Raw genomic sequence first — 24,865 nt, 5'->3', positions numbered from 1 at the left:
CCACTTGACGAGGGCTTGTGAGATCAGGTCACGGAAGGCATGGGTGAGAAGCCGTTGGTGAGGGCCCACCCGCAGGCAGGCGTTCACAGGTTTTGGCAGCCTCATTTGCAGACAGAGAAGCTGAAGGCTCTGAGAGCAGAGGAGATTTGCTGTTTGGCTGTACAGTCGGGATTCAGATTCAGGGATCCAATTCAAAGCAATTTTGTATGTCTTCTTCCAGCCCAGGGCAAGTCATTGGCACTTTGAGAAAGCCTTGTCTGTAACTGGTCTCTGTGTACAGAGTGGGAATTAACGTTTGTCTGGGTGTATGCTAGCTCTTTGGCTTGTTAGGTTTCTAAACCATGCCCAGTGCAACCCCATCCTCTCCTGTGTTTTGGTTTTCCATAGAGTTCTTTTGGAAGAGACGTCTAACCTGCAGTCTCTGTTTTTATGCTGGATATTGAATGAAACAATTTTTCTCACTCATTCCCCAAATGACTGATTTTTATTTAGCAAGCCAATACATCAGGTGCCTCAAGCTCTTTGGGGACAAAACAAGTTTTTGATTGTTGTTGTTTCTTGTTCTGTTTTATGGAGATACTCTTGTGCACCAAAACCTGCACATATTTAATGTATAAAATCTGATGAGTTTGAACATATGCATACATCTGTGACTCTATCACAACAGTCTAGATAATAAACATTATCATCACCATCAAAAGTTTCCTTATGCTTCTTTGTGTGTGTGTGTGTGTGTGTTGTTGCTTTTTATGACAAGAAGAGTTAACATGAGGTCTACCCTGTTGACAAATTTTGAAGTACACAACACCATATTGTTAACTCCAGGCACTATGCTGGAGAGCAGATTTCTGGAACTTATTCACCTTGCATTAACTGAAACTTGATGCCCCCTGAGCAACAACTCCCCCTTTCCTCCCCTCCCAACCCTTAGCAGCCACCATTCTATCTTCTACTTCTACGTTTGACTAATGTAGATACCTCATGTATGTGGAATCGTGCAGTCTTCATCCTTCTGTGATGGGCTTATTTCACTTAGTATGATGTCCTCCAAATTCATCCATATTGTCCCAACTGTTAGAATTTCCTTCTTTCTTTCAAGGCTGAATGATATCCCATTGTATGCATATCACATGTTTTCTTGGATAGATACTGGGTTCTTTCCATATCTTCGCTATTGGGAATAATGCTGCAATGAACATGGAAAGGTGGATGCCTCTTAGAGATCCTGATATCAAATATTTTGGATATATACCCAGAGGTGGGATTACTGGACTATTTGGTAGTTCTATTTTTTAATTTTCTGTGGAATCTCTACACTGGATTCCATAATGGCTGCACCATTTTACATTCCTATCAACAATATACAAGGGTTTCAATTTCTCTGCATCCTTGCCAACACTCTCTGTCTTTCATTTTGTTTGGTTTAGTTTTGTTTTTGGTAATAACTGTCCTAATAGTTGTGAGGCTATATTTCCTTGTGATTTTGACTTTATTTCTCCAGTGATCAGTGATCTATACCCAGTGGACATATATATAGTTTTGGAGAAATGTCTGTTCCAGTTCTTTGCCCATTTTGAAAATTGGGCTATTTGGTTTCTTTGCTATTGAGTTGTATGAACTCCTTGTGTGTTTTGGATATCAACCTCTTACCAGATAAAAGGTTTGCAAATGGTTTCTCCTTTTTCACCCTGTTGAATGCTTCCTTTACTGTGCAGAAACTTTTTATGATGTTGTCATGATGAAATCTCATGTGTCTATTTTATTGCCTGAGCTTGTGGTGTCATATCTAGGAAATCAATGCCAAGATCAATGTCAAGAAGTTCTTCTTCTATGTTTTCTTCCAGAAGTTTATAGCTGCAGGTCTCATGCCCAAGTCTTTAATCCGTTTTGAGTTAGTTTTTGTGCATGTTGTTACATAGGGGACTCGTTTCATTCTTTTGCATATGGATATCCAATTTTCCAAACATCATCTGTTTGGAAATAATGGTCCTTTCTACATTATGTACTGCTGGCACCCTTATTGAAGACCGGTTAACTGTATACATATGGATTTATTTCTGGGCTCTTTATTCCATTCTATTGGTTTATATGTCTGCCTTAATGGCAGTACCATACTGTTTTAATTACTATAGCTTTCCAATATCTTTTAAAATCAGAAAGTGCAATGACTCCAGCTTTGTTCTTTTTTCTCAAGATCACCTTGGCTATTCTGGGTCTTCTCCACAAGAATTTTAGGAATTTGTATCTATTTCTATAAACAAACAAACAACAACAACAACAGCAACAAAATCAGCTTCCTTTGGGCCTTTTTAAAATTATTATTATTTTTATTTTATTTTTAAAGATTTTATTTATTTATTTGACAGAGAGAGATCACAAGTAGGCAGAGAGGCAGGCAGAGAGAGAGGGAGAAGTAGGCTCCCCTCTGAGCAGAGAGCCCGACATGGGGCTCGATCCCAGGACCCCGAGATCATGACCTGAGCCAAAGGCAGAGGCTTTAACCCACTGAACCACCCAGGCATCCGACATGAATAATCCTTTTAATAAGCTGTTGAATTTGATTTGCTAGTATTTTGTTGTGGATTTTGGCGTCTTTGTTCATCAGGGATATTGGCCCATGATTTTCTTTTCTTGTAGTGCCCTTGACTGGCTCTGGTATCAGGGTAATACTGGTGAGATGAGTTTAGAAGTACTCCCTTCTTTTCAGGTTTTTGGAAATGTTTGAGAAGGATGGCATTAATTCCATCAGTGTTTTGTAGAATTCACCAATGAAGCTATTTGGTCCTGAGCTTTTCTTTGGTAGGGGATTTTTGATTACTGCTTCAATCTCCTTATTTGTTATTGATCTGTTCAGGTTTTCAATTTTTTCCCGATTTAGTCTGGGTAGATTGTACGTTTTTTGGGTTTATCCATTTCTTCAAAGTTATCCAATTCACTGGCGTATAGCGTTCATAATAGTCTCTTATAGTCTTTTATATTTGTGTGTCATCCCTTTTAATATCTTCTATTTTATTTCCACTATTTTTATTTGTTTTCTCTTTTTTCTTATTCTAGCTAAAAGTTTTTCTTATTGTAGCTAAAAGGCAATTTTATTAATCTTTTCAGAAAAGCAACGCTTAGATTCATTGATCTTTTCTGTCATTTTTCTACTCTCTATTTCCTGTATTTCAACTCTATTATTTATTATTTCCTTACTACTGATCATTTGGGGCTATATTTGTTTTTCTTTTTATAGTTCCTTGAGGTATAAAGTTAGGTTGTTTATTTGAAATCTTGCTTCTTTCTTAATATAGGCATTTGTTGCTATAAACTTCCCTCCCAGTGCTGATTTTGCTTTATCCTGTAAGTTTGTGTATGTTGTGTTTTCATTTGTATTTATGTCAAGATAAGTTTTTATTTCCCCTTTGATTTCTTCCATGACCCATTTGTTGTTAGGTGTCTGTTTGTTTGATTTCCACATATTTTGGAATTTTTCTATTTTCATCCTGTTATTAATTTCCAGTTTCATATCATTGTGGCTGGAAAGATGATTTCAGTCTTCTTACATTTTTAAGACTTGTGTGGCCTAACATGTGTGATCTGTCCTAGAGAGTGGTACATGTGCACTTGAGAAGAGTGTGTATTGTGCTGCGGATGGGTGGAATGTTCTGTACATGTCTTTTATCACTCTTTTTTAAAAAGACTTTATTTATTTATTTATTTGACAGAGAGAGCACAGACAGGCGGGAGTGGCAAGTAGAGGAAGATGGATGCGGGGCTCTATCCCGGGATCCCAGAATCATGACCTGAGAGGAAAGCAGATGCTTAACTGACTGAGCCACCCAGGTGCCCCTGTCTTATGTCACTCTTTTTTTTTTTTTTTAATATTTTATTTATTTTTTCGACAGAGAGACATCACAAGTAGGCAGAGAGGCAGGCAGAGAGAGAGAGGAGGAAGCAGGCTCCCCGCTGAGCAGAGAGCCCGATGTGGGGCTCAATCCCAGGACCCTGAGATCATGACCTGAGCCGAAGGCAGAGGCTTTAACCCTCTGAGCCATCCAGGAGCCCCTTATGTCACTCTTAACAAACAAATGCATGTGTATATAAAGAGAAGATGGCCTGCTAATTCCTAGTCTTTAAAAGCACAGGCTCAAAAAGTATTCTCGGAGATAAACACTAATAAAGAAGCTAATATAAATTGAAGGTCTTTTTTAAAAAAGATTTTATTTATTTCTTAGTGACAGAACACAAACAGGGAAGGGGCAGAGGAAGAAGCAGACTCCCGGCTGAGCAGGGAGCCCAGCACAGGACCCCACTGTCATGACCTGAGCGGAAAGCAGCTATTCAATCGACTGAGCCAACCAGGCGCCCCATAAATTAAAGGTCTGTTATCATTTAGTTCTCACAAGTCCTTGGATATGAGATATTATCTCTCCTAGAACTCAGGCAACTAAAGCTTAGGTGGCAGGACAAGCCTGAGATTCCAATCTTTGCTCTGTATCAGAACTACGAGGGGATTCTAAACAGATATGGCCCCCAAGGCTGCCTGGTGACCTGCAGCATGAGCTTTATGGGGAAGGGGGAGGCGGCCTGTGTTCTGTCTTTCTGCCAGGAGACCTCTACCGGTCCCTTGCAGTCATTGAGGTTCAGGTTCTACACCCCTACCCTCCAGTTATTAATGTCATGAATAGAGGAGATAAAAGATAAAAAAAAATTAGTGGCATTACTACTCTTACCTCTATTTTTTTTTCTTTTTGCAATTGTGTTTGGCATTTCATAAACTCAAGCATAAGGGAGCTATGTATCATTACCTCGGTTCATTACTCTATCAGCATCCAGAACAGTGCCCGGCATGCAATAGATGCTTAACAGGTATTTGGGAGGAGTGGGTGAATGACTAAGGACACCAGTTTGGGAGAATTGGGTGTCTCAGCAGGTTCTCGTTTTGACTGAGCTCAGCCCTCTTGGGAGTGTGCCCCAGCCAAGCCCACCACAAGAAAGCTGTTTCTCCCAAATATTGGCCTCAGTGGCTGACGGTCGCTGATGGTGGCAGCTAGTACATGAAGAAGTGATTTGTTAAAGATGAAATAATCTGAAAACTTCAGGACTGGGAGCCTTAATGACCACTGTCCTATTCTGGCATACAGGAAGTAGCATTATTTATTTATTTTAAAAATATTTTATTTATTTATTTGACAGACAGAGATCACAAGTTGGCAGAGAGGCAGACAGAGAGAGAGAGGAGGAAGCAGGCACCCCGTGGAGCAGAGAACCTGACGTGGGGCTCAGCAGATCCCTGATCCCCTGGGATCATGACCTGAGTAGAAGGCAGAGGCTTTAACCCACAGAGCCACCCAGGCACCCCCAGGAAGTAGCATTTTTAATTTTTATTTTATTTTTTATTTTTTTAAAAAGATTTTATTTATTTATTTGACAGAGAGGGATCACAAGTAGACAGAGAGGCAGGCAGAGAGAGAGAGGGAAGCAGGCTCCCTGCCAAGCAGAGAGCCCGATGCAGGACTTGATCCCAGGACCCTGAGATCATGACCTGAGCTGAAGGCAGTGGCTTAACCCACTGAGCCACCCAGGCGCCCAAAGTAGCATTTTTTAAAATGGATTTTTTTTCTCCCTTTATTTGAGAAAGAGAGAACATGCATTCGAGAACATAAACAGGGGAAGGGGCAGAAACAGACTCCCTGCTGAACGGGGATCCCGATGCAGGGCTCCATCCCAGGACCGTGGGATCATGACCTGAGCCAAAGGCAGAGGCTTAATAGACTGTGCCACCCAGGCATCCCCAGGAAGCCATCAGGGTGTGGGGCCTGCTTAGGATTCTCTGTCTCCTTTTCCCTCTGCCCCACCCACTCCTTCTCTAAGGGGGGAAAAATGAAAGTCTCCACTCAGTCAGAATAGCCATGGGAGGGGCGCCTGGGTGGCTCAGTGGGTTAAAGCCTCTGCCTTTGGCTCAGGTCATGATCTCAGGGTCCTGGGATCGAGTCCCACATCGGGCTCTCTGCTCAGCGGGGAGCCTGCTTCCTCCCTCTCTCTGCCTGCCTCTCTGCCTGCTTGTGATCTCTACCTGTCAAATAAATAAATAAAATCTTAAAAAAAAAAATATAGCCATGGGACCCTGTAGAATTCATGGAACGACCTTGAACCTTATGTTCATCTTTTTTCAAATGAGTAGAGGGAGGGACAAAAGGAAACAACCAATGGGAAGTGTCTGCAAACACCCGGTTGTGAGGAACAGGAATTCTGGAACATATTTGAGGAGCCCTACCTGACCTCCTCCAACTCCTCCAAAACCCAGACCCCCAAAGGCCCCGGTGCTGTGGTTAAAGAACCTCAACACTGGAAGCCTTGAATCAAGTGCTGACGTACCTGCTTTCTAAGGGCGGAAACTTGGTTAGGTTACTTAACCTGCCTAAGCCTCAGTTGCATCACCTGTAAAATGGGGAAGACAATAGGGTTTGTTAGCAGTAAGATGGTTAGTAAGAATTAAATGGGACACTGCATAAAGGTGTTGAATATCGTGTCTGCCTCATAGCAAGCATGCCCTAAGTGTCGCCTGTTTTTATCAGTATTATTATTAACTGGGTCAAATTTCTCGGGTGTTAGGAAGAGGAATGCAAGCTGAGATTCAGTCACGAACGCTGACAATGCCATCTCTTAGAAGAGCTCTTAGGAATGAAGCTTTTCGGGCCCCAGATATTTGGTGGTTTCTGGCTCTGGTTCCTCCCCCGATTTGCTCCCTGCCCCTAGGGTCTAAGACATCCAAAAATTCATTTTTCTTCTATCCAATTCCAATAACTTACCCTGCAAGCAGAAAAGAATCCAAATTAATTGTACTCACCATGGCTGCGAGTTGTGGCACCCTAAGGACCAAATCTGGTGCCTTTGAGACAAGACTCCATACAGTCAAAACCTCTTACACATTGACTGACACCACTTGGAATATGGATGGTACAGAAGACAAAAGTCCTGTATCAGTGGAAATCTATGGAGTCAGTCGCTGAGGTTGAATGGAGCTGAGTGTCCGCAGAGGAACAAAACCATGATGCATGTAACTCACTCTTAAATAGAGTCACATCTTAACAGTAGGTGAATCTGGGTAAAGGGTGAATGAGGTGATTTGTACTTTTTTTTTTTTTTTTGCAACTTTCTGTAAGTTGGAAATGATTTCCAAGTAAAAATTTAAAAACAGAGAACCCAGTAAAGGACACGAAACTCCTGACTATTTTGTTAATCTTTTCCCAGCTAACGGGAGTGCTCTAAAGCAAACAGATGAGGTTCTGGAATAAAGGTTTGCAAGCAAATACTCCATTGTCAAGTCCTGAATTTCCAGGAGTACGCAGCTCCTCTGCAAGCCGGTCACCGGATGGGCTTCTATGCAGTGTCTTCTAGTTCTGCTATGAACAGCTGCCAGGTATGACCGAATTAACTGGTCACACAGCCAGCATGTGGTCGAGCCTGCCTTTGGTCCAGAGACATCTGTCTTCGAAGTCCAGTGTCATTGACACCATTTCTCCACCACATGCCAACGTGGGCCCCATGCTTCGTGGAGTTCACTAAGCTTCCAGGGTCAGTACATACCTACCTAAAAACTAAAAAAAAGGAACCAGATCTTGCATATAGATCCTATATGTGATTGTAGAAACAGCTGTAAAAATAATGGGATCACTACAGAAGGATTAAAATGGAGCTCATTTCAGTCCTAGGAAAGACTTTGGGAGCTTTTAGCAGGAACTCTGCAGACTGAACCTGCAATGAAAAGGAAACCCCTGGATGTGTTATAAGCAATATGTTTCAAAACCAGATACGCGTGAGGAAAGAAATATGTCGGCATTCGTTACCACATTTACCATTCTGGATCTTATCTTCCCAAACACTTACATTTTTACATCCCTGTTCTGCCTGTTTCTTCATTTCCATTTCCAACAAACTCGCTGGGCATTTTCACGATCGGTACAAGTGTTGGCTGACAATTCATTCCAAGTTTCCTCTTCCTGGGAATTCAGACCTCCTCTGGACAAAGAACAGATGGGCCATCTTAATCCCGTTTGGCTCAGAAAGAACCATCCCTCGCTGAAGAGAGGATGGAGCTGATTTCTAGAGACTGACAGAAATGATGCTGTCCATTCAGGTCCCCTCACCAGAAGCTTTTATTTATTTATTTATTTATTGTTATTAGTAGTATGAGTATTATTTACCAGAAGTTTTTAAATGGGATCATCCACATTTCATAAGATCTGGCAGGGGCACCTGGGTGGCTCAGTCGCTAAGCATCTGCCTTTGGCTCAGGTCATGATCTCAGGGTCCTGGGATTGAGCCCCACGTCGGGCTCCCTGCTCAGTGGAGAGCCTGCTTCTCCCTCTCCCATTCTCCCTGCTTCTGTACCCTTTCTTACTGTGTCTCTCTCTGTCAAATAAATACAATAAAAATATATATACATATTTTTAAAAAGAATAAATCTCTGGCACAAAAGCAGATGAGAAGTCTTCCAAGGAAGCTCTTATGAGCAAATTTTCTGATCCTCACTTTCCTTCCCATAAGTCAGGGTTAATGATATGCCCTTGGCCAGTTTCCTGCAAAGACTCCGTGAGGTAATGGGTATGGAAGGAGCTGCTCTGGAATACAGCAAGCCCCTGACAATAGTACCTGTAGGAAGAGTAGTAAGAGTACGAGCAACAATAACCTTTTCTTGAATGCTGACTCTGACCCAAGTACGGTGCAGAGCATCCAAGACGGCCTGTTAGGGAGACACTACAGAAGAGCATGGCTGAATGTGGCTTCTAGAGTTAGCCTGGATCTCAGTACTGGATCTGTCACGTACCAGCTGTGGCCTGGAGCAAAGAAGTCAACCCCCCTCTCCCTTGGTTTCTTGTTTGTAAAATGGGGAGCAGTGTGGATGGGAAAGCCATGTAAAGTACTTGGTACAGTGTCAGGGGCCCTGTAGGTGCTGTCAGCTCATTTGAGTACGCCAGCAACCCTTGGAGATCAGGACTGCTACTACTTTCATTCACAGAGGAGGGAGCTGAGGGCCTGGGGGTCATGGCTAGTCCTCCCTAGAACTCCAGTCCAACCTCAACACTGGCCAACTGCAAATTCCATGCGTGTTCTTGACCACCTCGCCCGCCCCGGCATTGCAGAACGCCAGCACCATTATCCCCGCATGCTGTGTACCTCTACAGGACCAGCTCTGCCATGAGCTGAACGAGTAACAGGCATCTTTGTGAAAACAGCGTGCACACGGTGATGACTACAGCCCAAAGCCTCAATCTCCTTCCTCTTCTCATTGTTCCCCAACAGGTGCAAGTGTTAATGCCCCCTCCCCATTACATACCCAAACTTGCATTTACGTTGGAAGCCCCTATGTGCATTCATACATAGTCAAGGGTGCACGGGGCCATAGGTGTAGTACACGCCCATAGGGTATTTGTAAACTGTATCCATGAGCTGTTGTACTAACACAGCACGTACATTATAAAATGCATAGGTATTATTAAAGAATGACATGAGAGTAGGCAGAAATTAGAGTTCAAGTGCTTTTTTTTCAGCCCCACAGCGGGTCAGGCAAAACTTCTGGATCACTGTTCCAAAGCAGCAAGGTGCAGCATGGCAGCATGGCCAGGATCAGATCACAGAGGGCGCTTGTTACAAATGTCCATTCAGGACCACTGCCCCCCATCAGGATCTCTGCAGAGGGACTAGGAACTAGCAAGTAAAAGGTGCCCCCAGGTGATTCTTAAGTTTAGGAAGTTGGAGAAGATTTCCAAGGCTTTTGGTCTAAAACATGCATATTAATCTGAGATCATGTATCTTCTGGAAGCTTCAATAGGTTCATTTGTAAATGAGGTTATCAATCCCCATTCTCCAGGGAGACGTGGTAAAGGGGCCTAACAAGGCATGCACCGTTTTTCAAACTCTAAAAAAAGGTGGCCTGTGGTAGGGAATACACTTTGCATCACAACCAGCGCACACATCCAGAAACGTGTGTCTGTGCAGCAGACACTATGAAACACTCCTCGGATCCTTCCTTCAGGCAGTGTCTTTGGAGTTGATTCCGATTTTGTTTAAGAAAACATGCTGGTAGAGATCCTGGGTGGCTTTTTTGAATAATATATGTCCCTTAAAAAGTTCTCCTGCGTGAATGATTTCACCATCCTTTGGATATTCTCAATAACCCTGTGAGATTAGGAGTAAGTTGGTAGCCTAGGAAGCAGAAGACAGGACTAACAGTCTGGGTCTAGGGCCTTCCCTTCAGCTCACGTGACTCCATGCTCTCCCCATGGTCACCTCACCTAAGCCTCCCAGATGGTCCCCACAGGGCTTTTTGGAGACCAGGGCTGAGGTCATTCTCATTTTTGAGGTCCTAGTTTATTTTAAAAAATGGAGAAGTTGGGGCACTTAGGTGGCTCAGTGGGTTAAGGTCTCTGCCTTCAGCTCAGGTCATGATCCCAGGGTCCTGGGATCGAGCCCCTCATCAGGCTCTCTGCTCAGCAGGGAGCCTGCTTCCTCCTCTCTCCCTCTCTGCCTGCTGCTCTGCCTACTTGTGATCTCTTTCTCTCTCAAATAAATTAAAAAAGAAGAAGAAGAAGAAGTGTGCCAAAAGAGAAGGAGAACGATCATAGTTAGCAGATCAATGCCCTGAACATACAAACACATCAACAGCAATGCCTGCACATTATTATCCTTATTTGGAGATTATATCAGAAACCTATGTTTGAGACCACTTGTGATGCAGGACCCTATTCAAATAACCTTCCTGTGCCCCTCCCCCTTGACAGGGGAGAGGTCCTCATGGCCAAACACATTTTGCATGAATTTCCCTTGACAGAGGTTGTTGGTACCTTGCTGGGACAGGTTCCCTGCAGGCTGGGGCTGGAAGCTGGCCACCAGCGAGCCAAGGAATCAGAGGAGCTGAAGTCATGGATAAAGTGAGTAAAAATGCCTTCCCACAGCACGGCTGTAAAAGTCAGGAGTGAACCAGGATAGCAGCTGTAGCCCGGGCTGCTTGAAGGATATTGATATGAGAGGAGACAGATTGAGCACATAGAAAATGATAGGAGGATTTAGCTAATGGACAGGTTGAACTTGAAGTCACAACAGAAGAAATTAAAGTGTGGGAAGATGGGGAAATATACAGGCAGGCTGGGCAAAATCAGCCTGTTATACAAAAAGGCACCTACTTCCCCTCCAGAATCAGATGTGCTGGGTCAACCACATCACCGTGCAACCAAATATCAGATGAAGAAAACTGTCTCCTTATAAGATTTTCCAAATAAAGGGCACCTGGGTGGCTCAGTGGGCTAAAGCCTCTGCTTTTGGCTCGGATCATAATCTTGGGGTCCTGGGATTGAGGCCCGAGTCAGGCTCCCTGCTCAGCAGGGAGCTTGCTTCCCCCCCACCCTCCCCTGCCTCTCTGCCTACTTGTGACCTCTTTAAGTAAAATCTTTTTAAAAAAAGATTTTCCAAATAAAGAATGAAAATGAAATGCTAGAATTAGAATATCACTATTTGCAACCCGTGGTGGGTTAATAGACATGGGCATTGAGCATCAGTGGCTGCTAACATCAAAAAGACATGAAAACCAGACATTATGTGTTCCCTGATGAAAGAATGCAGTGTCCTCTATAAGATTGCGAAAGAGATCACTTCTGTGTCTGACAAAGACTTTGGGGCCAGCTACCAATTTGCAAGGAATACAGGGGAGGGAGGGAGATGTTGAGCTGCACCAAGAGTGTGTAATGCAACCAGAAAATTCAGAGTGTGAGAAACCACAGCTCATTCTCTCGAGTTCTTCAAAATATAAAGTGTAGGGAAAGGAAAAGGATGAAGGGGAAACCCACAGAGGGAAATAGACCTAAGAGATCTATCAAGTTTTTTAAAAAAGAAAAATTATTATAGTGTTTAAATATGCCTAATTAGATGATAAATTCAAGCAAGTGGCTATTTTTAGAGGGAAGGTCAGGGCTGTGACTAGGATAAGGCATGTAGAGAGCTTCTGGGGGATAGCAAAGGTCTTTTTTTTTTTTTTTTTATTAAAGGATTTTTTTTTTTAAAGATTTTATTTATCAGAGAGAGAGAGCATAGGCAGACAGAATGGCAGGCAGAGGCAGAGGGAGAAGCAGGCTCCCCGCTGAGCAAGGAGCCCGATGTGGGACTCGATCCCAGGACGCTGGGATCATGACCTGAGCCTAAGGCAGCTGCTTAACCAACTGAGCCACCCAGGCGTCCTGGTCTTTTTTTTTTTTCTTTCTTTTAAATATTTACTAGAGAGAGAGAGAGAGAGAGAGAGAGGGAGAGCATGTGCATGGGGAAGGGAAGTTGGGGGAGAAGGACAGAGGGACAGAATCTTTCAAGCAGTCTCCTCGCTGAGCCCAAAGGAGCAGAACTTGGGGCTCTCTCCCATGACCTGAGATCATGACCTGAGTCAAAACCAAGAGCTGGATGCTTAATCGACTGAGCCACCCAGGCACCCCTCAAAGTTCTGTTTCTTGACTGGTGGAATTTAAGAAGTGTGTGCCTCATTAGAGCCTTGATAAAAATGAAATACAATTTCTAAGGCCTCGGGTACCAGCAACACAGATGGCAGAGGGATTGTGCTTATCAGGAGAGAATGATGTCTGGGATTTGTCTTACAATAACACAGGAGAGCGGTCAGAAGATGGTGGTATGGCAGGGACGTGACTGGCCATAGGGTAGTGATTCTTGGGGTTGCTTGATAGGTCCATGAGTGTTCGTTACGATCCCACTCCATCTACTTCTGCGAAGGTTTTAAGTTCTCTTAAATAAAAAATATTAAAATAAAAAAAAGATGTGTGCCTTATAATCATTCACCAAGCTGTCTCTCCGTGTGGTTTTCTGGACCTGCGCTTAATTTTACAAGGTTGAAAATATCAGAGGCAGCTTCTTCCGGTTTTATGTGCATGTGGCTTTAAGCTCTGGCACCCAACTCAACAGTTAGGATGTCAATGACAGCGGTTCTTCAAAACCCTCACAATTTTACAGCTGTCTTCCTTCTCACGGCACCACTAAGAAGGAGAACTTGTAGCCCAACATAAGAGAGATAACAGAGGGTTTGGAATTAGATAGAGCTGGACTAAACCCTCCTATCTACACGGTTCACTTGCTGTCTTCTATCTAATAGTTGAGCAATGTCATGTAAATTTCCAGATCCCATGGAGCTTCAAGTTCCTCATGTATCAAACAGGAATAATGTATTATTGTGAGGCTTAGGTAAGTGTGTACAAGGGTATACAGTAGATGCTCAAGTGATGTTATTACTGTAATTATTTTTATGAGTCAAAGAACAGGCTGGCCAGGTTCTGGGACCTGGAGTGTGTGTAATTCCTCTGCCTTGTTGGGTAGTTATTCTGATCATTCCCATAGTTGCTCTAAGCCCAGTGGTCGTTTCTCTTCCTGTCTTCTGCTTTCTCATGAGGACAGGCCCAAGCAAGGAAGCATAGAGTCATACCTTTGAGTGATTGGAGCCTGTGATGCTCTCTGGGGTGTCTTTCCCTGAGGACATTATATAAGGAATCAATGAGTCATCCTTTCAGTAAGAAAGTCAATGACAAAACAACACCTTCACTGACTGTTCGTTTCCATCTGGGGTTCTGGACTTGGGAGATATGGGCCCATCTGCGAGAAACCCCTACTTACTCTCCTGGGCCCATCCCGAACCACACCGCTGAGGCTGCCAGGACCTGTCTGACAGTCCACCTCTTCAAAGATAAGTCTGGTTAACACTGTGCTCCTCCATGGGGCATTTGGCAATTTCTGGAGACTTTTGGTTGTCATAACTGGGAAGATGCTCCTGCCATCTACTCGGTAGAGACGAGGGATGCTGCTAAACATTCCACATCACTAAAGACAGATCCTTACCACAAAGAATTATCAGGCCCAAATTGTCAATAATGCCAAGGTTGAGAAAACTGATCTGGAGGGAACTGGGCCTCCTGCAGGTCCTGCCCCAGGCACATAGGCCTGTGCCCAGTTTATAGACAGAATGCTTGAGGTTTTGAGAGGTTCTGTGGCCTGTCCAAAGTCACTGAACTGTTGGGGAGGTGGCCTGACTCTAAGCCTCCTTCTCTGTTAGAGATCACCTCCTCAAGGTTTCCTGATCGTTGAGATTTATGGAACTCCTTTAAAATACAACCTTCAAAGGACAACCTGAACCCCAAGAAAGAAGTGGAACCTTCCTTAGGAGTTGCTCATACAAATTCACTGGTTTCCCATTCCTGACTCGGGGATGATCCAGCCCAGCTTCTGAGTTGGGGCATACAAGCCCTTTCAAGTCGGGCTGCCGTTCAGCGCTCCAGCCTCCTGTCACAATTTTCTCAGCTCCACAAGGCTTTCTCCACTGCCCTCCCTGCTCGGTCTCAGAGCCATGCCTTTGTTCCCTGTTGGCCAAATCCGTACCTGTTCTACCTGAAGACACCGGGTGATTTTAGGGGGATAAAGGCATCACTGTTTTTCACTTGAATATAGTTATTTGTTTTAATGGGTATTAGGAGAAAAGAAACCAGCAAGCAACCCCATGATACAGTGTGTGGTTTTTAAAAAGATTTAATTTACTTATTTGAGAGAGAGTGATAGAGAGCACGATGGGGTGGGGAGCGAGGGGCTGAGGGAGAGGGAAAGTAGACTCTCCGTTGATTGAGCACGGAGACTGACACGGGACTCGATGCTCGGAATCTTGACCTGAGCTGAAGGCAGATGCTTATCTGACTGAGCCACCCAAGAACTCCCAGTGTGTGGTTTTTAAATGAATGGATCTAAGTTTAGAAATTGTCAATTAAAAATGTCACCTGGATACTGTACAGGTAGTGGTAAAAATTGTGAAGGTGGTGCGAACAGGCTCGAAGTGTATCTTTACACAAGCTCTTTTTCTGTCCCAATGCCTTTCCCCTGCCTCCTAACCCGTCCCACCGCGGTCCCGCTCCTGCCTCTTCAGGCTTGAAGACCCAGCCGAGGCTTTCATTCCTCCAGAAGCCTTTCTTTTTCTTTTTATTTTTTTTTTTTAAGATTTTATTTATTTATTTGACAGAGAGAGAGATCACAAGTAGGCAGGGAGGCAGGCAGAGAGAGAGGGGGAAGCAGGCTCCCTGCTGAGCAGAGATCCTGATGTGGGACTCCATCCCAGGACCCTGGGATCATGACCTGAGCCGAAGGCAGCGGCTTAACCCACTGAGCCACCCAGGCGCCCCTCCAGAAGCCTTTCTGATTCCCATCTGGCTTCTGGCCCCAGCTCGGTCCAGGGTTTCCTGGAGGAGGACCAGGAGGTGAATTCCAGGAGGCAAGACACACAGCCACCTAATGTAGCCTGAAACTGAGCGGTGGGGGCTCTGAGCCATTCCAGAAGAGCAGGCACAAGGCGAGGCTTTTTACTGTGACGTTCTCGTCTCCAGTTCATGCAGGAAAGAGCTTCTGACCTAAACAGAACCTTAGTGACAAGCCAGGGCTCCAGAACATTTCAAGGTCATGTCCGCATTTATCCTGACAGGAACCAAGCATCAGGTAGCACTGGACTCCAGCTGAGTCTACACAGCCTGTTGCCGTGTGCCAAAGAGTCTCTGAACTCGGGTCTGGGAGACCTTGTTCTGTCTGCGTTTGGCCAGATCCCTTTTCCCCCCCTGAGTCCAAGTGTTCCCATCCATAAAATGGGACCAGGGAGGGATCCCCACTTACCTCCCATGGTTGCCATGAGTTCTGACCTGAGTGAATAGCTGTGGGAGCATTTTGGAAACCGTAAACACTTCTCAATGAATGGAAGGGGCTGTTATTTTTAAACTCCTAAATGAGGACAGCCTGGTGCTCTGGGGTTTTCAGTGTGATGCTGTGTAACTAGAATAACCGGATTGCATGTTCGTGCATCTATGCGTGTGTGCACACACCCTGCTTACAGAATGTGGTTTTGAGGCCTCTTTGAGATCCAGCAAATACAAGCAGCTCAGAAAAGACAATTAGGACACACACTCACCAGTTCTTGCTTGAGTTGCACTGCTGAGCTGGGCCCTGGTGACATGGAGAGGAAGGACTTGTCTCGGGCCTGGACAAGCATCTATTTCAGCAGGCAGAACCCAAGCGTGACGAAGGACTTCCGTGCTGAGCTAGGAGGACCACGACTCACGACACGTAGGGTACTGCAGGAACTCCCCGATGTAGCCCCGAATCCTGGGAAGCCTGCAAACCGATGAGAAAGACGTTGTTTTAAGATGAAAGATAAATAAATAAAATCTTTAAAAAAAAAAAATATTTAAAAAAAAAAAAAAAAAAAAGATGAAAGAAATGGAATGCTACTTTATTACTCATCGTAGACACGATTCCCCAGAAAAATGTAATGTCTTTATTTTTCAGAGGTGTTTCTTAAATTGCATTTGGGGAGAGGATCAGATGGGCGCTGAGAGGCTCAGCTTTGTCCTGAGCTGTCCTGAGGCCTAGAGTCCAGGTTCTGGCCCCAGTGGCAAGCAGAATATTTGACGCCAACCCTCAAAGCTGTACATAAATGCACAGTCGACATCAGCTCATGATGACGGCCAGCCACCACTGCCTGGCCGAGTCCTGTGTGAGGTCTGGGGGCAGGAGGAGGACCAGGGTGTGTGTGCTGGCCATGCGTCAGCAAGTCAGACCACTGAGGGGGAACAACGTGACGATACCTGATACCGAGAGGGACCAGGGAGGCCTGCCCAGAGGATGACATCCAGGCCAGTAAGGAAAGCTGCTCCCTGCCCGCCAGTCGTGGCTTCCTCTGAAGCATGCCCTGGGGGCCACCCTCTGGGGGCCAGACGAGCCAGCCCTGGTGCCACAACTCTGTGGGTCCCTACCATTCACATCCTCCCAACTCTGGGCTCCTCCAGATCAAGGGCTGACGCTTTATCTCCAAATCCCTGGCACAGTGTAGGGACTCTGAGAATGGTTGTTGAGTGAATGCAAGATTGGAAAGGCATTACAATGGATAGAAGAGCTTTGAGGGAGAACACCACTGCCCTGAAGCTTGCATCTCAAGGGTTACAAATGGCTCTGATTTAGAGTTCCCTCATTTAATTTATCTCAGCATTTCCATTAGGCCTTTCTGCCTTTTCTTGTTAAAAGTACTAATAGTATTAAGAGGCAAGATCTATATACTACATATGTAAATTATGAAATGTAATTTGAAGAAATGAATACCCTTGGGGCTCCTGGGTGGCTCAGTGGGTTAGGCGTCTGCCTTCAGCTCAGGTCATAGTCTCAGGGTCCTGGGATCAAGTCCTACATTGAGCTCTCTGCTCAGCAGGGAGCCTGTTCCCCTCCCCCACCCCCCACCACTGCCTGCCTCTCTGCCTGCTTGTGATCTCTGTCAAATAAATAAATAAAATCTTTAAAAAATGAATATCCTTAAACCACAAACCAGCTCAAGAACTGGACCATTCCTAGTACTAATGCGTCCACCTCTCTCAACTCCTCCCCTTGAAGACCCTCACAGACCATCTCTATGGCCACTTTCCTCAGCTTTCCATTGGTTATTCCATTTATGACTTCATGGCTTCGCTCCAAATGAATGTAGAATGGAACAAATCTATTATTGGGTTTATTTTAAATAATTTTTTAAATTTTTTTTTTAAGATTTTATTTATTTATCAGAGAGAGAGGGGGAGAGAGAGCAAGCACAGGCAGACAGAATGGCAGGCAGAGGCAGAGGGAGAAGCAGGCTCCTTGCCGAGCAAGGAGCCCGATGTAGGACTCTATCCCAGGACGCTGGGATCATGACCTGAGCCGAAGGCAGCTGCTTAACCAATTGAGCCACCCAGGCGTCCCAAATTTTTAAAAATTTTTAAAGGTTTTATTTTTATTTGACACAGAGATAGAGAGCACAAGTAGGCAGAGCAGCAGGCAGAGGGAGAGGGAGAGGCAGGCTCTCCACTGAGCAGAGAGCCCAATGTGGGGCTTGATCCCAGGACCCTAGGACAATGACCCGAGCCAAAGGCAGCAGCTTAATCAACTGAGCCTCCCAGACACCCTATTGGGTTTATTTTGTTTTACTTGTTTTGAGCTTCATAAAAAGCTCAATACTCTGTGAAATCTAATGCACCTTGCTTTCTTTACTCATTAGTTCCATATAATTGAACGTGGCCATAATTCATTCATGCTCACTTCTGAATTGTATAACATTGTGTAAGTATACATTCATTGGTTCATTCATTCATCCATTCACCCACTGATGCACATTATGCTTGTTTCCAGTTGTTTGCCATTATTTCCAATGCTATCGTGAACATTCTCTGTGTATTTTCTGGTGCATATGATTAGGGCTTCATCTCAAGTATATACCATGAAGGAGATCGCTGGAATGTTTCAGAACGTTTGGGAGCTGGTGAAGTGTATTCATGGCCTGACATTCAGAGCTGTCTGAGACCTGGCCCAGAATCTCTCCAGCCTTGCTCCCGTCACCCCTGCCATGGCCACCCTCCCTGTGCCCTTCCCAGAACGCGGATTTGCCCTGCACATCATGGGCTCCAGGACTTTGACCATGCCCAGAGCGCCTTTCCAGCCCCTCCTCCATCTCCTTTCTTCTCTCAAAGTACAGCTCAAAGCTTCACTTCCCTGCTTCATGGCCAGTCTCTTCTGCACCACTGCACTTTGCTTGGGTTCAGGGAGGAAATATCCACTGCCAAGCCCCAGCTCTACCCCATTTCATGGTGGTGTGATTTTAGAACATTTTTTCATCTCTGAACTACTGGTCCCCACCCCTAAGACAGAGGGATCATGCCATGATTACTGAATATTTACTGAGGCCAGGTTTACTTTTTTTACATGCATTCCACAATTAACACAATGTGGTATCATGTTGTCGTTAGGGTCATATGCTCTGGAATTAGATCATCCTGGGCTTGAGGATTAAGTGAGTCAACGTATATAAAAGACTTAGCACAATGCCTGGCACATAGAAAATGTGCAGTAATTTCTAGCTGTGGCTAGTATTCACACCCTCATAAAGGAGTTACTTATGAAGGCGTCACTATTTTTATTCCCAGTTTACAGAATAGGAAACTGAGGCACGTAGAGATTCTATAGCTTGCCTGTGGGATACAGTTGAGTTAGGATCTGAACCTTAACAACAAGCCTGAGCCCCTAATGATTTTCCATAACTACAGTTTGAAGATGAGAGGCAAAAAAGAAAGTATTAAAATCAAAAGTATTTTCTTCTTTTCTGTCTGTTGAATATTTAGCCAAACTCCTCTGGCCGGTGCTCAAGTCTGTATTTTCTCTCTTTAAAAATGAATACTTTCAGACAGAAAAGCCTCGTTATTTTTTACATCTAATGCCTTCCTGGTATAGCCAGGGCAGGCCAAAAGGATGCATTTAAACAGTCACAATGGTTCATTCAGGGGGAACCTCCTTGCTAAGAGTCACTGCTGTTTTCTGTCTTTCTCTCACCTTAAAAAAAAAAAAAAAAAAAAAAAAAAAAAGTTTATGAAGCAATAAGGCAGCACTATAAACATGTTTTCCAATTCACCACCAGCTGTCTGGTGAATCATAAAGCTCCCTGAAATGAGTGTGAATGAGGACCATCCCAACAGTGAAAAGATTAGGAGGCTTTAGGGGAGCCTAGCTGGCTCTGTCAGTAGAGTGTGTAAGTCTTGATCTCAGGATCATGAGCTCAAGCCCAAAATTAGGACATTCATGGTTTTAAAGCGGTATATAAACTAGTAACCAGAAGACTTCAGACCATTTAGGTCTTTTAAAGAATAAGCGCTCTGCTTGAGGCTTCCCAGAACTTTTCATCTGGGTCTTCTAAGCACTTTTCAGCGGGATTTGGTGTTTGGGTGTTTCTGCCCATAGACGGGTGTGGGGGAATCTTTAAAGGGCCTCTCAAAATTCTGACTGTGGCCTCCCTGTAGGGTGAGGTTAGGCTGAAGGAGTAGTGGGGGACACAGCTTGGAAGGAGAGCAGAGTTGTCCCCAGGGCTGCCGAGGAATGGACCCAGGACTGAGGATGTACCCTTACGCTCCACATTCAGCAGAACTCTCTAGCAAGCCGCAGTGTTCAATGGTGCTGGCGGGGGAAGGGGGGAGGCAGCTGCTAGAGGAGTGTGGGCAGTCATTTGAGAGGACTCAGGGGGGCGGGGGGAGGGTCTAGTAGCCTGGCAGTCACATTTCCTGAAGCCTGTGTCCACCAGGAGCTGAGACTCTCTGAACCTATAACTTGATCAGAGCCGGGGTTCCCTGACGTCAAGCTCAGAGCTCTCTGTACTCAACTTTGCCGCCCCTTATCTCCCAACTTCCATCTTGCACTCTCAAAGGGGTAAGGATTTTTTTGTTCTTTATCTTTAATTGTGATGAAATACACAAAACATAAAATGTCCCATCTGAACCATGTTGACGTGTCCAGTTCAGAGGCATTAAGGGACATTCACGCTGTCATGCAGTCACCACAACTCGCCATCTCCAGAACATCTTTGTATTTTCATTCCGACACTCTATACCTATCAGACATGAACTCCCCGTTTCCCGCTCCCTCCCAGCCCCTTGTAACCACCATTTCACTTTCTGTTCCCAGGACTTTCACTACTTTCACTATCCCAAACAAGTGGAATCACACAGTCTTTTTCTTTTTTGTGGCTGGCTGACTTTACTTAGCATAATGTCCCCAGATTCACCCATGTTGTCCATATGTCACAATTCCCTTCCCTTTTTAAGGCTGAATAATATTCCATTACATATATTCCATATTTTGCTTATCCACTCATCTGTTGTTAGGCACTTAGGTTGTGCCCATCTTTTGGCTACCATGATTAATGATGCCATGAACGTGGATGCACAGTATCTATTTGAAATCTGATTTCAGTTCTTTTTTTTTTTTAAGATTTTATGTATTTATGTGACAGAGAGAAATCACAAGTAGATGGAGAGGCAGGCAGAGAGAGAGGGAAGCAGGCTCCCTGCTGAGCAGAGAGCCCGATGCGGGACTTGATTCCAGGACCCTGAGATCATGACCTGAGCCGAAGGCTCCCACTGAGCCACCCAGGCGCCCCAGATTTCAGTTCTTTTAAGTATATATCCAGAGCCGGTATTTTTGGGTCATATGGTAAATAATTTTTTGAAGAACCGCCATACTGTTTGCCATAATGGCTACACCGATTTTACATTCTTACTAACAGTGCGAAAAGGTTCTAATTGCTTCAGAACCCCCTGAACCCTTGTTATTTTCTATTTTCGTTTTTTATGGTAGCCATCTTGATGGCTGTGAGAGAGTATTTCATTGTGGTTTTGAAGACACTAACTCTTAGTCAGCTCTCGTGTTAGTCCAGGTCCTCCACCAGTGGAAGACGGGATTAAACATGGAGGGATTTTCTTAAGAGAAACAGCCGGGAGGGAAAACCTACAGGGAGCCGGGGGAGGCTAGGGGAGCTCGAGGGGTTGGAAGGGGAACAGAGTGGTCTGTGGAGTTATCTCAAGAGGCAGAACAAGGGTGGCTGCAAGTATGGCCCCAAGTGAAGGGGACAAGGGAGAAAGTTGGGCTGAAGCATCCTAGACTGCCATGCAGTCTCAGGTAGGTTCAGCAAGGTCTTTGGGGAGGCCTTGCGCCAGTGACACCTCGCAGTGGAGCCCAGTGTCTCCCAGGATCAGGGCTTCCTTGGTATGCCTGCCACACTCCGTCAATGGCTAGGAGCAGCCCATGGAAAGTGCAGCCAGTACCAACACCATGAAGGATTTCAGAGCAGCTCGGGGTCAGTTACAGCGAATGACTCTTTCCATCGTTGGAAGCTTAAGTTAAATTAGGTCCTACTAGAGTAGGATGGGCCCCAATCCAACATGGCTGTCATTTTCCTAAAATGGGAGAATTTAGAGACAGACTCACATCCAGGGACAGTGTCATAGAAACATGAAGGCAGCGATGGGTGATGCTTCCACAAGCCAAAGAATGTCAAAGATTGCTAGCAAGACACCAGAAACAAGGCAAGAGACATGGAACAGATTCTCCCTAAGGCCCTCAGAAGGAGCCAGCCTCGCCAACACTTGGATTTCAGACTTCTAGTCTCCAGAACTACGAGAAAAGCCGTCTCTGTTGTGTAAGCCACTCAGTCCGCAGTATTTTATGGGGCGACCCTAGCATATTGAAAGAGAAGACGAGGAAGAAACCAGGTTATCATGGTAATCACATTGGATATTTACTTTTTAAGGAGCTCTACCCTACCGTATGATGACATTAAAGAAAATTATATTACTAGAAAAAAATAATTGCTTATCAGGAGATTATTCTGATGTGGCAATACACAAATGTTTTCAAACAGCTGGTACCTTGTAAAAGAAGGCTCTTGTAAACAGGATATTCCTGTTGGCATGGGACTGCATATTTGCTTAAAAAAACAGTGCCCTGTTTCTGCAACAGTCAACCAACGCAAACAAGGAAATATAGCTGGAGAAATTAGAAAATGCATACATCGTAGAAAAATCCCCTGGACACGAAGGTAGGCAAGACCAGCTCAAGAGTGACAAAGGATGTCTGGCAAACACAGAAGCTTGCCCTTTGAAATGTCTGACATTTTCCTGGAAAAGTCACACTTGGCTATATTGAAAAGAAAAAGCATACAGTGTCAAGGCGGGAAGGGAGCTTAGAGTTAATCTCATCTCTCTACAAAGTTTTACTGGTTGAAAGAACTGAAGCCCAGAGAGGGGAAGGGACTTGCCCAAGGTCACACAGCCAGCAGCAAGGGGCAGCTGGGACTCCTGAACCCAGCTTTTCTAACTCCAGGTCATCCTTTCCTCTTTGATTCTTCTGCCTCTCCCTCTGTGCCTGGTTCCTAACTAAGTTAAATCCATGGGGGAAACAAATCCACTTTCTACCTGGCAAGTGAGCTCTTCTCATTGTTCTCATTGTCTCTGAGTCGTTGGCAGGCCTGGCTCAGTGCTTTCACCCACTGACCTGGGACCTTCGGAGACTTCTTCCAAGTTATGTCAGGGGAGCAGGAGGGCAGGGCGACACCCTTCTCCCCCAGTGCCTGAGTTACTGCTCCAGGGGATAAACCCAATGCCCAGCAGAGTTCTCCCTCCCTCGCTCCCTCCAATCCCAGAAGGAATTGCAAGAAGACCCTTTACCTTTTTGCAACCGGGACAGGAGGGTTTGGCAGGCAACTCCGTCACCGCATCCAGCACTTACAACACAACACCCTCCCAACACACACAGCCACCAAGCCCCTGGAGGAATGAGGCAAGCTCCTAAGGAGCCTGGACATGGGGAAATGTGCAGTGGCAGAAAGAGAATGGGCTTCACCTTTGCATTTGCTTCCGGCTGTCCTACCCCTGAGGCAGGTTCCAGAACTCTGAGCTGCCACGGTGGCATCTAACCACAGGCTGTCAGGAGGACTGGAGGCGAGGATGCTTACTGCAGACGGTCAGCTGAGTGCTTGTTCCTGTTGCTATTTTTATAGGGACTGCGGCTCGTGGAGACTTCTGATGACTTCCCACTGCCGGGACCCTGGTTCCCAGTAAGTCCAAGGCTAGTGGGATCCGGCAGGCTGAATGTGACAGTGTCCTAACTCATCCCTCCGCCTCCCCCCTCCTCCCTGCTCCACCTGCCCTCCGAAGCGATCTTGCTGAAGTGCCAATCTGCTCGTGTTCTTCCCTCCTCAAGAAAACCTCCTTTGGCTGCCCTTCACTTCCAGGATCAAGTCCAAACTCGAGGCTTGGCACCCGAGCCCATCATCATCTGCACCTAGCAACCCACCGTGCTCGAGCCTCACAGATTTGCTCTTCACTCTCTCAAACATCTGTTGCTTATCACCCCTCCGGTCCCTGCACTGCTTCCCCTGCCGCCTGGCATGTCCTTGCTGTTCTTCTTGATCTAGCTCAGTGGTTCTCAAAGTGCCACAGCAGCTGCAGCACCGGGGAGCCTGCTGGGTATACCAACGCTTGGGCCTTACCCTTGACCTGCTCAATCAAAAACACTGGACAAGGAAACCAGCAGTCTGAATTTTACCAAGTCCTCCAGGGCACTCGGATGCATGAGTAAGTTAGAGAACCACTATCAAGTGAAAATGTCCTCACTCAGATGTTGCTTTAAAAAAAACTTTTAAAAAATTTATTTGAGAGAGAGAAAGAGAGGGAGAGAGCAAGAGCAGTGGGAGGGGTAGAGGGAGAGGGAGAAGTAAACCCCCGCTGAGCAGGGAGCCCAGGGCGGGGCTCAATCCCAAGACCCTGGGATCATGACCTGAGCTGAAGGCAGACACTTAACCCACTGAGCCACCCAGGGACCTGCCAGTTTTCTTTTAATTTTATTTTTTGATTTTCGTGAAATACATAGAACATAAAATTGACCATCTCAACCATTTTCAAGGGTCCAGTGGTGTCAAATAGTCTCACTCTATGACAGTTTTCATGGGAACAAAAGGATGATTCAAATTGCTTGAAAACAAGCAAAATTGGCAATCCAAAAATGATTAATCACATCCACACTGAGCTTTGGAACTCTCCAGAAGGCATGCTTGCCCCTCTTTGAGAACAAGAGTAACAGTTAACATTTGCTGAGTGCTTACTAGGTCCCAGGGAACCAGGCTAAGTGCTTTCAAACATATTTTATTCAATGTATGCACCCAACTCTAGGAAGCAGATATTACTACTATCTCCATATCACCAAAGAAGAAACTAATGCACAGAGAAACAGAATAGCTTACTAAGGAGCCATAGATCCCTGGATTCAGATCTCAGAGCTGCCCCCAAGCTTAGGTCCTAGCTTTCTACAGACAGCACCGCTCGGGGGAATAGTGGTTCTTTCTGCTTCCCAGGGCTATTCTCCATGAGTTGGCCTTTTCATTGGTGCCGTAAATGACCCACACAGTCTTCTCTTCCATTAGGCCATCTCACTGTCATCCAGGCTCAGCCTCTGCTCAGTGTCATGAAGTCAC

General features: G+C 45.3%; 1 long non-coding RNA gene across 1 annotated transcript; it reads right to left on the bottom strand.

Annotated features, from left to right (window-relative positions):
- Window positions 1–738: 738 nt before the first annotated feature.
- On the bottom strand, window positions 739–23,343 carry LOC106005346. Its single transcript, XR_001178639.2, has 4 exons — window positions 23,061–23,343; window positions 15,965–16,167; window positions 7,873–8,004; window positions 739–1,186 (listed from the first exon to the last, which is right to left on the bottom strand). It is a non-coding gene; the product is annotated as an uncharacterized LOC106005346 (long non-coding RNA).
- Window positions 23,344–24,865: the final 1,522 nt, after the last annotated feature.

Source organism: Mustela putorius, unplaced genomic scaffold (genome assembly GCF_011764305.1).
Source record: "Mustela putorius furo isolate JIRA1106 unplaced genomic scaffold, ASM1176430v1.1 tig00000580_pilon_pilon_pilon, whole genome shotgun sequence".
Classification (NCBI taxonomy): Eukaryota; Metazoa; Chordata; class Mammalia; order Carnivora; family Mustelidae; genus Mustela; species Mustela putorius.
This window is presented reverse-complemented; position numbering and strand designations above follow the sequence as displayed.